Below are 13824 nucleotides of genomic sequence, written 5' to 3' on the forward strand. Positions count from 1 at the left end.
GTTTGCGTCTTTTTGGATCCCTTTAGTGGTGACTTGCTGTTGTTTATGGTGTTGTTGTTATCCTTATGATGTCATTCGAATGGCTTGTCAACATCAGTAGTAGATTTCCTTCTATATTATAAAGCTCCCTTTTTGTCCTTTTCTTTTTGTGTCCCTTACGTCCTTTTTCTGTTCTTTTCTTTTAGTTTCCCTCAGTCGTGGTACAGTAGAAGAGAGAGATTGAAGTTGTTCTTACTGTGGCTATGCTAAATCTGTCTCCACTGTGCAGATTACAACCAACCAAGCCCTATATAGAGCACTATTAGGAGGTTAATCCCTCTCCAACCCTGATCCCATTTCCCCCCCTATCTCTGCTCTAATGAGGCCGTTCTAGCAACATCCAGGTAAGGTTCCAGCATTGGGACATGCAGGAATGTACCACTGCCTTAACCAAAAAAGGGGTGGTTGATCTCTTTGTAGTAACACTGGCACAAGCGTTTCCCATAGCTTCAGAGCAATTAGGAGGCCCCGCTGATCAGCTGAGGATCCAGACAGGGGGAGGGGGGTTATATATCTGAATTAATTGTGTGTTATGTAGCATACTGACCCCCATAGTAGAATTACAGTAGTAGGAAGGGGGCCTCTGCCAGTCAAACCCATCCCACACATCATCCAAATCTATTTTCATAATACACTTTATAAACCTTTTATAAAACCATCAATAATATCCACCTGTCTTGTCTCTGTCTCTCTCGCCCTCTCCTCCCAATGCTTTTCTCTCCCTCTATCTAGACCAACAGTCCCCAACCAATTCCACAATTCCGTGAATGATAGTCCTCAAGAGCCATTCTAAACATTATTTCATAGAACTTATTTTCCAATCAATCATGTATTTTCTGAATTAATTTTAAATAATACGATAAATGGATAGGAAAAACACAGCTCTTGTGAAACAGTGACATCATGCCTTTGTGTAAGACTAGTTTAGTAACAGCCAGGTAGGATTAATGAGATAGAGGTTAAGAACATTATGTTCCTGAGACGATCCACACATAGAATCCTAATGGGATTTACCTGAAACAGTCATACCACAACAACCTTTGATCTTGTGCTGTAACATTCATTAAGAACGTTTTCTAGAACCCATTGTCTTATCTAACCTCTAGTGCAGGGGTGTCAAACGTACGGCCCGCGGGCCGGATCAGGCCCGCAAACGGGTTTAATCCGGCCCGCGAGATGATTTTGAAAAGTATAAAAATGCACTGCAATTTTTCAATAAAATAAACTGCTGTTCCAATTGCGTCCCCTGGATGGCGCAATAGCAATTGTGTTAAGCAAGCAAACTGTTTATACCGGGGCAGAGCAAGTAGGTCAAGCACGTGCAGCCAATGAGCTACTTTGTTTTGCCCGCGATATTTATTACGGCTTCTACTTTTAACATTATGTGCTTTGGCACCCTCATTGCCCCAATATGTCTCTGTCAAAAAAGAGAAAAGTGGACGCAGAGTGCAGAGTGTTCCAAGAAAAATGGTCATCCTATTTAATCACGGAATTGAATGGGAAAGCTGTATGTTTGGTGTGTTCAGAGCATGTTGCAGTGCTGAAATAATATAACCTTCGTCGCCACTATGTGAGTCTTCATGCCGACAAATATGACAACTTTCAAGGACAGCAGAGATGAGAGAAGGTGAATGAACTGTTGGCGGGTCTGAAGAAACAGCAGTCTGTGTTTACTCACAGCCGAGACATCAGTGACGCTGCAGTGAAAGCTAGCTACCTCATTGCTAATGAAATCGCAGTGGCTTCAAAACCATTTAGTGAGGGTGAATTTGTAAAAACATGCATGATGAAGGCAGCGGAGATTGTGTGCCCTGAAAAGCGGCAGGCTTTTGCAAATATCAGCCTGACAAGAAACACAGTTGCAGACAGGATTTCCGATCTTTCAGTGGATTTGGACAGCCAGTTGAAGCAAAAAGTAAAGTCATTTATTGCATTTTCGGTTGCAATTGATGAAAGCACGGACATTACAGATGTTGCACAACTGGCCATTTTTTCATCCACGGAGTTGATGACACATTGACCGTCACCGAGGAGTTCGTGGAGTTGGTGCCGATGACAGATACAACGACAGCAGCTGATATGAAGGTGGTCATCCAAACTGTTAATTTCATCCGATCCAGAAGCCTGAATCACCGTCAGTTTGACAGCCTTCTCAGAGAGAAAGACCACATCTATGGCCTGCCATACCACACTGAGGTAAGATGGTTAAGCCGAGGTGCTGTGCTGAGGCGTTTCTTTGATTTACGAGAAGAAATTGAACAGTTCATGGAAGAAAAGGGCAAACCAGTGTTAGAATTTCATTCCGCAGAATGGATGCCGGACCTTGCATTTATGGTGGATGTTACAGAGCACCTGAATAACTTGAACAAACAGCTGCAAGGGCGCAACAAAGTTGTCACGCAGTATTATGACATCATACGTTCTTTCAAGTTGAAGCTGTCATTGTGGGAGACGCAACTTGCCGGTGGTGATGCAGCTCACTTCCCCTGTCTGAAAAATGTGTGCGCGACCCAACATGTGGCAGACATGAAGCAGTTCAAAGATAAAATAACTGGACTGTTACGGGAGTTTGAGCAACACTTTCAGATTTATGTTTATATGTTTTTATGTTGATGTGCTATTGTTTTTAATTGATTTTATTTTATTTGTATATTTAACCTATTCTTGACTCTGTGGTTCTTGCACTTGTTTGGGGAACAGGATTTCATTATTTGTATCTACATTTCTGCCTGAGAAATGACACCCTGATATAGTTCTGTGATCTGTGATATACTTCTGTGAATCACTGAGGCATTGTGTGTTTGTGTGTTCTTTGTCCTCAGAACTTTCAAATAACTTGAGGTGTTTTATGATTAATAGTGATGTTGTGCTTTTGGACACTGTCCTCAGGCTCCAGCTTTATGTTTATATGTTTTTATGTTGATGTGCTATTGTTTTTAATTGATTTTATTTTATTTGTATATTTAACCTATTCTTGACTCTGTGGTTCTTGCACTTGTTTGGGGAACAGGATTTCATTATTTTTATCTACATTTCTGCCTGAGAAATGACACCCTGATATAGTTCTGTGATCTGTGAAACAGTTCTGTTAATCACTGAGGCATTGTGTGTTTGTGTGTTCTTTTTCTTTAGAATTTTCAAATAAACTTGACGTGTTTTATGATTAATAGTGATGTTGTGCTTGTACTATTTTGGACACACTGTCCTCAGGCTCCAGCTTTATGTTGTATGTTGATAGTATTAAAACAAAGAAAACAATCTGAAGTTGTTGTTTTTAAGTTATATATACCATGATTTTTCCGGTCCAGCCCACTTGGGAATAGATTTTCCTCCATGTGGCCCCTGAGCTAAAATGAGTTTGACACCCCTGCTCTAGTGTCTCTATTCCACTGCCATCACACAGTATCTACATGGAAAGCAGAAGTCAACAACAGTATGGTTTTTGAGAGAAACTCTGATCTGCTCTCCTGGTTTCTCTAAAGGCTCGTGGCTCAGGTATGACATAGCTTGACTGAAACTAGGAAATCAGACAAGGCTTTAGTTTCTCACAGTTATGTCTGTCTCTGGTTGTTTATCCTAGTCCTTGGTTGCCATCACTGTGCTTGATTTCTTGAGCAATCATAAGAGCCATATAACCAGCCTATTTATAAATGCTGAAGTATTCAAACATAACCATGACACACACAACACAACAATTGTTTCTGAAGTCAAATCTGTTGACCCACACACATTATCGTAATAAGATTTAACAGAGCGAGAGGGACTGGTTTGAAAGAATAGTTAATCTACTCTACTCTAGTAGCACTGTCTGGAACAAGCAGGACTGCCAGCACAACCTGGATATCCCCGATGGAAAACAGTGATTGGATTCCTGATTGGACTGTCCTGTTAGTAAGTGTGTAGGGCACAGCCTAGAGTTTAGACAGTACATTTCCACTTCCACACCCCATGCCTATAGAGGGCAGCAGAAACCAGGTCATGTGCTGAGAGTGCCAGTAGGCTTGAGAGTGATCGGCAGGTGATTGCAGATTGAGTAGCCTATGTTATGTTATATTATGTTATGGCATGCCTTATTGTTTCTATTTTTAAATGATTGTGGTCACCAACAAATGAACATCTATGAACTGCTTAGGCTTGCCGACTACAGAGCCTGGAAAGAGCTCACCCTGGTAATTAAGCTATCTTCTTAGACACATGTAGCCAAGACCCTGTTCACTTTTGTGTAATAAATCAGACTGTGATACCAATTCTTGGTACACAGTCTGAAACAAAGCACTGCAAAAACTTAGAAAGTTTCCTTAAAGCCAGAATGTTGGATAATATTACATTTAAACTTACCGGTTGTTTGTGCAGTTGGTCCTTCAGCTGGTCGAAATTTGAGACAAAATATCCACAGGAAATAATTTTTTACCCAACTTTTTAGAGCGCTGGTACTGGCGTTGAGATTTATATCACCCGGCACATGCACAGAACCATGTAAACACCTGCAAGACTTCCGTTAGTACAATGCATTCAGAAAGTATTCAGACCCCTTCCCTTTTTCCACATTTTGTTACGTTAAAGCCTTATTCTAAAATGGATTACTTTTTTTGTTCTCATCAATCTACACACAGGTTTTTAGAATTAAAAAAACAAACAGAAATACCTTATTTACATAAGTATTCAGACCCTTTGCTATGAGACTTGAAATTGAGCTCAGGTGCATCCTGTTTCCATTGATCATCCTTGAGATGTTTCTACAACTTGATTGGAGTCCACCTGTGGTAAATTCAATTGTTTGGACATGATTTGGAAAGGCACACCTGTCTATATAAGGTCCCACAGTTGACAGTGCATGTCAGAGCAAAAACCAAGCTATGAGGTCGAAGGAATTGTCCGTAGAGCTCCGAGATAGGATTATGTCGAGGCACAGATCTGGGGAAGGGTACCAAAAAATGTCTGCAGCATTGAAGGTCCCCAAGAACACAGTGGTCTCCATCATTCTTAAATGGAAGAAGTTTGGAACCACCAAGACTCTTCCTAGACTTGGAACCACCAAGACTTGACCGCCCGGCCAAACTGAGCAATCAGGTTTTTCAGTGGCAGGGACTGGGAGTCTAGTCAGGATCGAGGGAAAGATGAACGGAGCAAAGTCAAGAGAGATCCTTGATGAAAACCTGCTCCAGAGCGCTCAGGACCTCAGACTGGGGCGACAGTTCACCTTCCAACAGGAAAACGACCCTAAGCACACAGCCAAGACAACGCAGGAGTGGTTTCGGGACAAGTCTCTGAATGTCCTTGAGTGGCCCAGCCAGAGCCCGGATTTGAACCCTGATCGAACATCTCTGGAGAGACCTGAAAATAGCTGTGCAGCGACGCTCCCCATCCAACCTGACAGAGTTTGAGAGGATCTGCAGAGAAGAATGGGAGAAACTCCCCAAATACAGGTTTGCCTAGCTTGTAGTGTCATACCCAGGAAGACTCAAGGCTGTAATCACTGCCAAAGGTGCTTCAACAAAGTACTGAGTAAAGGGTCTGAATACATGTAAATGTTATATTTCCGTTTTTTATTTTGTTTGCAAAAATTTCTGAAAACCTGTTTTTGCTTTGTCATTATGGGGTGTGTCAATTTAATCCATTTTAGAATAAGGCTGTAATGTAACAAAATGTGGAAAAAGTCAAGGGGTCTGAATACTTTCCGAATGCACTGTATGCATGTATCGCGTGCATGTACTTCCGTCTTGTGCACTGCCTTAGCTGATGAGCAACAAGTATTGGTTGCCACACACAGAGACCCACATTTTGAAGTCGATTTAATAAATACTTTCCTGTGGATATTTTGTCTCAAATTTCGACCTGACTAAAAACCAACCCCTCGGACTTTCAGCAGAGTAAGTTCAAATATAATTATATTCAACATTTGTTACAGACAAGGGACGTTTAGTGTTTTTTCTATGTAATTGTGCGTGGCTATGCTGTACAGTCAATGGAAAGCATCGCCAGAGCGGGACTATGTTCACTTATACTTACTTACTTTCACCTTATATGCACATATTCAGACAGGTTAAGGAACATTTTGTCAAGCCTAAAACCCCTAGACATAGCGAGAACTAGCCCAAGATGTACTCTTAAGGAGCCTACCATTACTCCTTAAGGTCCAAGGACCTTATATGTTATTTTCAGAGGTAGACTGGCTCAGGCAGCCAAAACAGCCAAATACTCCATCTAAACTGTGAATCGATTCTCAATTGTGATACGGTTCTAGAAACATAAAGCCCTTTACTTTCATATCACATCAAAATAATTTCACAAATGCAAAATATACACTTACTGTACACTGTTTTAACCGTCTTTATCAGAGTTGCAGCCTACAATACTTTACAGCGACAACACGTTTCTGGCGGCCTTCTTTTGTTACACACAGGTGTTTGGAGCATGCTAGATATCTAATTAGCACAGGCGGTCCCTCTGTCTTCCATAAACACGTGTTGTAACATGGAGATATGGCCATCTGGGAACACTAACCCTAAACTTTTTTTTTTTTTAAGAAATTCTCGCTGATATCTCACTGGGTAAATTGATACACACCTTTTATAGGGTTAGAGTTAGTGTTCCCACACGGCCATATGTCCACGTTACATCGCTTGTTTACGGAAGACAGACGGAAGACATAGGCGGCCACCTGTGCTAATTAGCTATCTAACGTGCGCCGAACACCTGTTTGTAAGCATAAATGGAGAGGAAGTGTAGTTCGTCAGCTGGAGGCACAAAGCTTGTGGATCTGTGCAAAACTGCTACTATAAGTGTATATTTTTGATCTGAAAGATTGTTTCTCGCTGACATGAAAGATAAGGGGCATATCACCATATGTTTCGAAAACCGCTTTGAAAGCGATTATTATTGACTTTTCTAAATGTTAAAACACAGTGTCGGAATTGGAGCCAAATGTGGGCGAATGTAACCGCTGAAAACCGTACATATGGAGAAGAAAACAGAGAAGAAGAATTTCAAGAACTACCTAAATCCTAACCTTAAAGGTGCATTCCGCAGTTGAAACAATACCAAAACGTGTACCCTGCCTCTGTTTTGGTAAAAAGCTGAGGGATGGGCCTGGAGAAATGTAAGCACTCTTAAATTCGTAGACAGAGCTATTGATGCACGGACTGACCATCCATGGTATCAAAATTATAGTTTTATACATTTACAATGTTTACAAACATTGGCATAAACATTAGGCATTAATAAGTCACATTCTTCAATAATCAATGAGTATGTAATTAATTTATAAGTCCAAAGATGGATGTAGCAACTGCGGATTGCCCCTTTAATCATTAAGGGGAAAAACACTTTAGATCAGCACCCAGCAGCAATCCTACTCCAATCGAGTCAGCGGCTTGCTGTGTCATGCTCATTATGGCCACTAGATGGTGTCAGTGTACTATCTGTAAAGTTATGGTCATAGATATTAAACGTTCTATATCTATGGTTATGGTGTTATACTCTGCTGTATGGTTCTTTATCCACTCATTACTGAAAGAATAGCACTGTAAGTTACAGTACCACAAAACCCTGATGGGAAATGGTATTCTCTGTTAAAGGGGTAAATTTTATCATTGCAATATCTAGAGACTTTTGCATGATGGATACCTATAGTTATTTTCTGTTGAGTTTGAAACATGACCATGACATTGTTGTGCCCTATTTAGTGAAGTTGTCCAACTGTATGTGACTGTCTGTCAGTCAGTCTGTCTGTCTGAGTCCCACTGTTGTTATGCCAACTGCTTGTTTCTCTCTCAGTGTGCATAGAGTAGATAAAGGGGGATTCATTTACATTTACATTTACGTCATTTAGCAGACGCTGTTATCCAGAGCGACTTACAAATTGGTGCATTCACCTTATAGCCAGTAGGATAACCACTTTACAATATGTTTTTTTCTTTCTTTCTTTGGGGTGGGGTAAGAGGGGGTAGAATGATTACTTTATCCTATCCCAGGTATTCCTTAAAGAGGTGGGGTTTCAAGTGTCTCCGGAAGGTGGTGAGTGACTCCGCTGTCCTGGCGTCGTGAGGGAGCTTGTGCCACCATTGGGGTGCCAGAGCAGCAAACAGTTTTGACTGGGCTGAGCGGGAACTGTGCTTCCGCAGAGGTAGGGGGGCCAGCAGGCCAGAGGTGGATGCAGGGGATATTTACCATTGAGTGGGATCGGCTATATTGGTTCATGATTGATGCACGATTTACTTTTCGTAGTTTAGTAATTCACAGTCTTGTTTTTCTTACTTTATAAACTTCAGTTCTATAATTACATAATTCATATGTATAGTCTGTGACGCACTTGCTATCGCTTTAGCTGTAATCATCCACTAGGTGGCGCATGAAGACCTGTTTTAGTGCCGTGTGTTCCAGACAGTGCAGTGTTCTACACTGTACATTCTGTTCCCAAAGCTTGGCGCTATTTATACCTTTCAAATCTGCTCTCTCTAGCTGAAAAACAGTTGGGAGATTTTGGCTCCCTTCCTTGACAAACTACATTATTTTATGGTAAAATCAGGTAAAGAAGCCATCAATCTGGTGCCAGAGTGAATATTTAGCTTCACTGACAGCTGGCTGGTAATTCTATGAAAAACATTTTCGAAAATAAAACTACTATAAAGTACTTTAATTCACATCTGTCTGATGTGAAAGCCCTAAATGATTTTGAAGGGACAGGGTCAATAACTTATATAAACCCAGGATTGTTGGTGCTATGTATTGGCCAATGAGAGGTTTGAAGGCACTGTTGGGGTTGGCCACATTGACACTCCCCAGAAGAAGCAGTCCTCCATAGGAATGAATGGAATTCTACAGTATTTAAATTCAAACAAAATTACATGTATTTAAGTATTTTTGTTGTTGAAGTTGGTGACAGTAACATTAGTACTTTCTAAATAATTATACTTTAAGGAAAATGCTTTTATACAAATATATATATTTATTTATTATGTTTAGCTCACATAATATCAATTTAAACTATGCATTAAGGTGTCTGTAATAGAATAATAGAATAAACGTGTAATAGAATGAATGTGGGAAAAACAAATGTAGACATTTGTCTCAGCCTCCAGTATCTATGCTGCAATAGTCTATGTGCCGGGGGGCTAGGGTCAGTCTGTTATATCTGGTGTTATTCTCCTGTCTTATCCGGTGTCCTGTGTGAATTTAAGTATGCTCCCTCTAATTCTCTCTCTCTCTCTCCCTCTCTCCCTCCCCTCCCGGAGGACCTGAGCCCTAGGACCATGCCTCAGGACTACCTGGCCTGATGACTCCTTGCTTGTCCAGTCCACCTGCTCGTGCTGCTGCTCCAGTTCCACACTTCTGCCTGCGGCTATGGAACCCTGACCTGTTCACCGGACGTGCTACCTTGTCCCAGACCTGCTGTTTTCAACTCTCTCTCTCTACCGCACCTGCTATTTCAACCTCTAAATGCCCGGCTATGAAAAGCCAAGTGACATTTACTCCTGATGTACTGATCTGTTGCAACCTCTACAACCACTGTGATTATTATTTGACCCTGCTGGTCATCTATGAACGTTTGAACATCTTAGTGAAAAATCTGGCCTTAATGGCCATGTACTGTTATAATCTTCACCCGGCACAGCCAGAAAGGGTGCCCACCCCTCAGAGCCTGGTTCCTCTCTAGGTTTCTTCCTAGTTTTCTGCCTTTCTAGGGAGTTTTTCCTAGCCACTGTGCTTCTACATCTGCATTGCTTGCTGTTTGGGGTTTTAGGCTGGGTTTCTGTATAGCACTTTGTGACATCTGCTGATGTAAAAAGGGCTTTATAAATAACATTTGATTGATTAATAAATTCATTTTTTATAGCTTCCAAAATATTTTTTACAATGTCAGTCATCTAGTGTGTATGTATGTATGTATGTGTGTGTATGTATGTATATATATATATATACTGAATAAAAATATAAATGCAACATGCAACAATATCAAAGTTAGGAAATCATAATCTATGGATTTCACATGACTGGGAATACAGATATGCATCTGTTGGTCACAGGTACATTAACAAAAAAAGGTAGGGGCATAGATCAGAAAACCGAACAGTATCTTGTGTGACCACCATTTGCTTCATGCAATGCGACACATCTCCTTGGCATAGAGTTGATCAGGCTGTTGATTGTGGCCTGTGGAATATTGTCCCACTCCTCTTCAATGGCTGTGCGAAGTTTCTGGATATTGGCGGGAACTGGAACACGCTGTCGTACACGTCGATCCAAAGCATCCCAAACATGCTCAATGGGTGACATGCAGTATGAGTATGCAGGCCATGGAAGAACTGGGACATTTTCAGCTTCCAGGAATTGTGTACAGATCCTTGCGACATGGGGCTGTGCATAATCATGCTGAAACATGAGGTGATGGTGGCGGATGAATGATAATGGGCCTCGTCACGGTATCTCTGTGCATTCAAATTGCCATCGATAAAATGCAATTGTGTTCGTTGTCCGTAGCTTATGCCTGCCCATACCATAACCCCACCGCCACCACGGGGCACTCTGTTCACAACGTTGACATCAGCAACTGCTTGCCCACACGATGCCATACACATGGACTGTGGTTGTGAGACCGGTTGGACAATCTGCCAAATTCTCTAAAACAACGTTGAAGGTGGCTTATGGTAGAGAAATGAACATTCAATTGTCTGGCAATAGCTTTGGTGGACATTCCTGCAGTCAGCATGCCAATTGCACACTCCTTCAAAACTTGAGACATCTGTGGCATTGTGTTGTGTGGCCTTTTATTGTCCCCAGCACAAGGTGCACCTGTGTAATGATCATGCTGTTTAATCAGATTCTTGATATGCCACACCTGTCAGGTGGATGGATTATCTTCGCTAAAGGAGAAATTCAAACTAACAGGGATGTAAACAAATTTGTGCACACAATTTGAAAGAAATAAGCTTTTTATGCGTATGGAAAATTTCTGGGATCTTTTATTTCAGCTCATGAAACATGGGACTAACATTTTACGTATTGCATTGATATTTTTGTTCAGTGTATATATATACAGTGTTTTCGGAAAAGGATTCAGACCCCTTGAATTTTCCACATTTTGTTAGGTTACAGCCTTATTCTAAAATTGATGAAATTGTTTTTTTCCCCCTCATCAATCTACACACAATACCCCATAATGTGAAAGAAAAAAACAGTTTTTTAGAAATGTTTGCTAATTTATTAAAAATAAAAATAAACTTAAATATAACATTTACATAAGTATTCAGACCCTTTCCTCAGTACTTTGTTGAAGCACCTTTGGCAGCGATAACAGCATAGAGTCTTCTTGGGTATGACGCTACAAGCTTGGCACACCTGTATTTGGGGAGTTTCTCCCATTCTTCTCTGCACATCCTCTCAAGCTGTCAGGTTGGATGGGGAGCGTTGCTGCACAGCTATTTTCAGGTCTCTCCAGAGATGTTCGATCGGTTTCAAGTCTGGGCTCTGGCTGGGCCACTCAAGGACATTCAGAGACATGTCCCGAAGCCACTCCTGCGTTGTCTTGGCTGTGTGCTTAGGGTCGTTGTCCTGTTGGAAGGTGAACCTTCGCCCCAGTCTGAGGTCCTGAGCGCTCTGGAGCAGGTTTTCATCAAGGACCTCTCTATACTATGCTCCATTCATCTTTCCCTCGATCCTGACTAGTCTCTCAGTCCCTGCCGCTGAAAAACATCCCCACAGCATGATGTTGCGACCACCATGCTTCACCGTAGGGATGGTGCCAGGTTTCCTCCAGACGTGACGCTTGGCATTCAGGTCAAAGAGTTCAATCTCGGTTTCATCAGACCTGAGAATGTTGTTTCTCATGGTCTGAGAGTCAAGCAGGCTGTCATGTGTCTTTTACTGAGGAGTGGCTTCCGTCTGGCCACTCTACCATAAGGCCTGATTGTTGGAGTGCTGCAGAGATGGTTGTCCTTCTGGAAGGTTCTCCCATCTCCACAGAGGAACTCTAGAGCTCTGTCAGAGTGACCATCGGGTTCTTGTTCCCCTCCGTGACCAAGGCCCTTCTCCCCCGATTGCTCAGTTTGGTTGGGCTGCCAGCTCTAGGAAGAGTCTTGGTGGTTCCAAACTTCTTACATTTAAGAATGATGGAGGCCACTGTGTTCTTGGGGACCTTCAATGCTGCAGACATTTTTTTTGGTACCCTTCCCCAGATCTGTGCATCGACACAATCCTGTCTCTGAGCTCTACGGACAATTCCTTCGACCTCATGGCTTGGTTTTAGCTCTGACATGCACTGTCAACTGTGGGACCTTATATAGACAGGTGTGTGCCTTTCCAAATCACGTCCAATCAATTGAATTTACCACAGGTGGACTCCAATCAAGTTGTAGAAACATCTTAAGGATCATCAATGGAAACAGGATGCACCTGAGCTCAATTTCGTGTCTCATAGCAAAGGGTCTGAATACTTATGTAAATAAGGTATTTCTGTTTTTTATTTTTAGTACATTTGCAAACATTTCTAAAAACCTGTTTTCGCTTTGTCATTATGGGGTACTGTGTGTAGATTGCTGAGGATATATTTTATCCATTTAAGAATAAGGCTATAATGTAACAAAATGTGGAAAAAGTCAAGGGGTCTGAATACTTTTCGAAGGCACTGTATACACATGTATAAAATGTATAAAATCGAGCACACAGTCATGCAATCTCCATTGAAAAACATTTGCCTTACTGAAGAGCACAGTGACTTTCAACGTGGCACCGTCATAGGATGCCACCTTTCCAACATGTCAGTTTGTCAAATGTCTGCCCTGCTAGAGCTTCCCTGGTCAACTGTAATTGTTGTTATTGTGAAGTGGAAACGTCTAGGACCAAGAACGGCTCATCTGCGAAGGCCACACAAGCTCATAGAACGGGACCGTCTAGTGCTGAGGCGCATAGCGCGTAAACATTGTCTGTCCTCGTTTGCAACACTCACTACTGAGTTCCAAACTGCCTCTGGAAGCAATGTCAGCACAATAACTGTTTGTCAGGAGGATCATGAAATGGGTTGAATCTGGTTTTTGCGGATGCCAGGAGAACGCTACCTACCCGAACGTATAGTGCCAACTGTAAAGTTTTGGGGAGGAAAAATAATGGTCTGGGGCTGTTTTTCATGGTTCGGGCTAGGCTCTTTAGTTCCAGTGAAAGGAAATCTTAATGCTACAGCATACAATGACATTCTAGACGATTCTGTGCTTCCAACTTTGTGGCAACAGTTTGGGGAAGGCCCTTTCCTGTTTCAGCATGACAATGCCCCCGTGCACAAAGTGTACAGAAATGTTTTGTCGAGATCGGTGTGGAAGAACTTGACTGGCCTGCACAGAGCCCTGACCTCAACCCCATCAAACACCTTTGGGATGAATTGGAACGCCGACTACGAGCCAGGCCTAATCGCCCAACATCAGTGCCCGACCTCACTAATGCTCTTGTGGCTGAATGGAAGCAAGTCCCTGCAGCAATGTTCCAACATCTAGTGGAAAGCCTTCCCAGAAGAGTGGAGGCTGTTATAGCAGCAAAGGGGGGACCAACTTCATATTAATGCCCATGATTTTGGAATGAGATGTTCGACAAGCAGGTGTCCACATACCTTTGGTCATGTAGTGTATATATAATTTGATTGTTTCTACCTAGGGTCATGGGCATGAGGGTGCTGGGATGTATCTTGTGGGTCCTCAAATGTTAGATGACCTCTGAATGCTCTCTGTATCTTTCTCTGATCGTTATCTTTTTACTCTCAGGACACACACGCACACACACGGATTCTCTCTCTCTCTAATC

Source organism: Coregonus lavaretus, assembly GCF_964263955.1.
Source record: "Coregonus lavaretus genome assembly, chromosome: 8".
NCBI lineage: Eukaryota > Metazoa > Chordata > Actinopteri > Salmoniformes > Salmonidae > Coregonus > Coregonus lavaretus.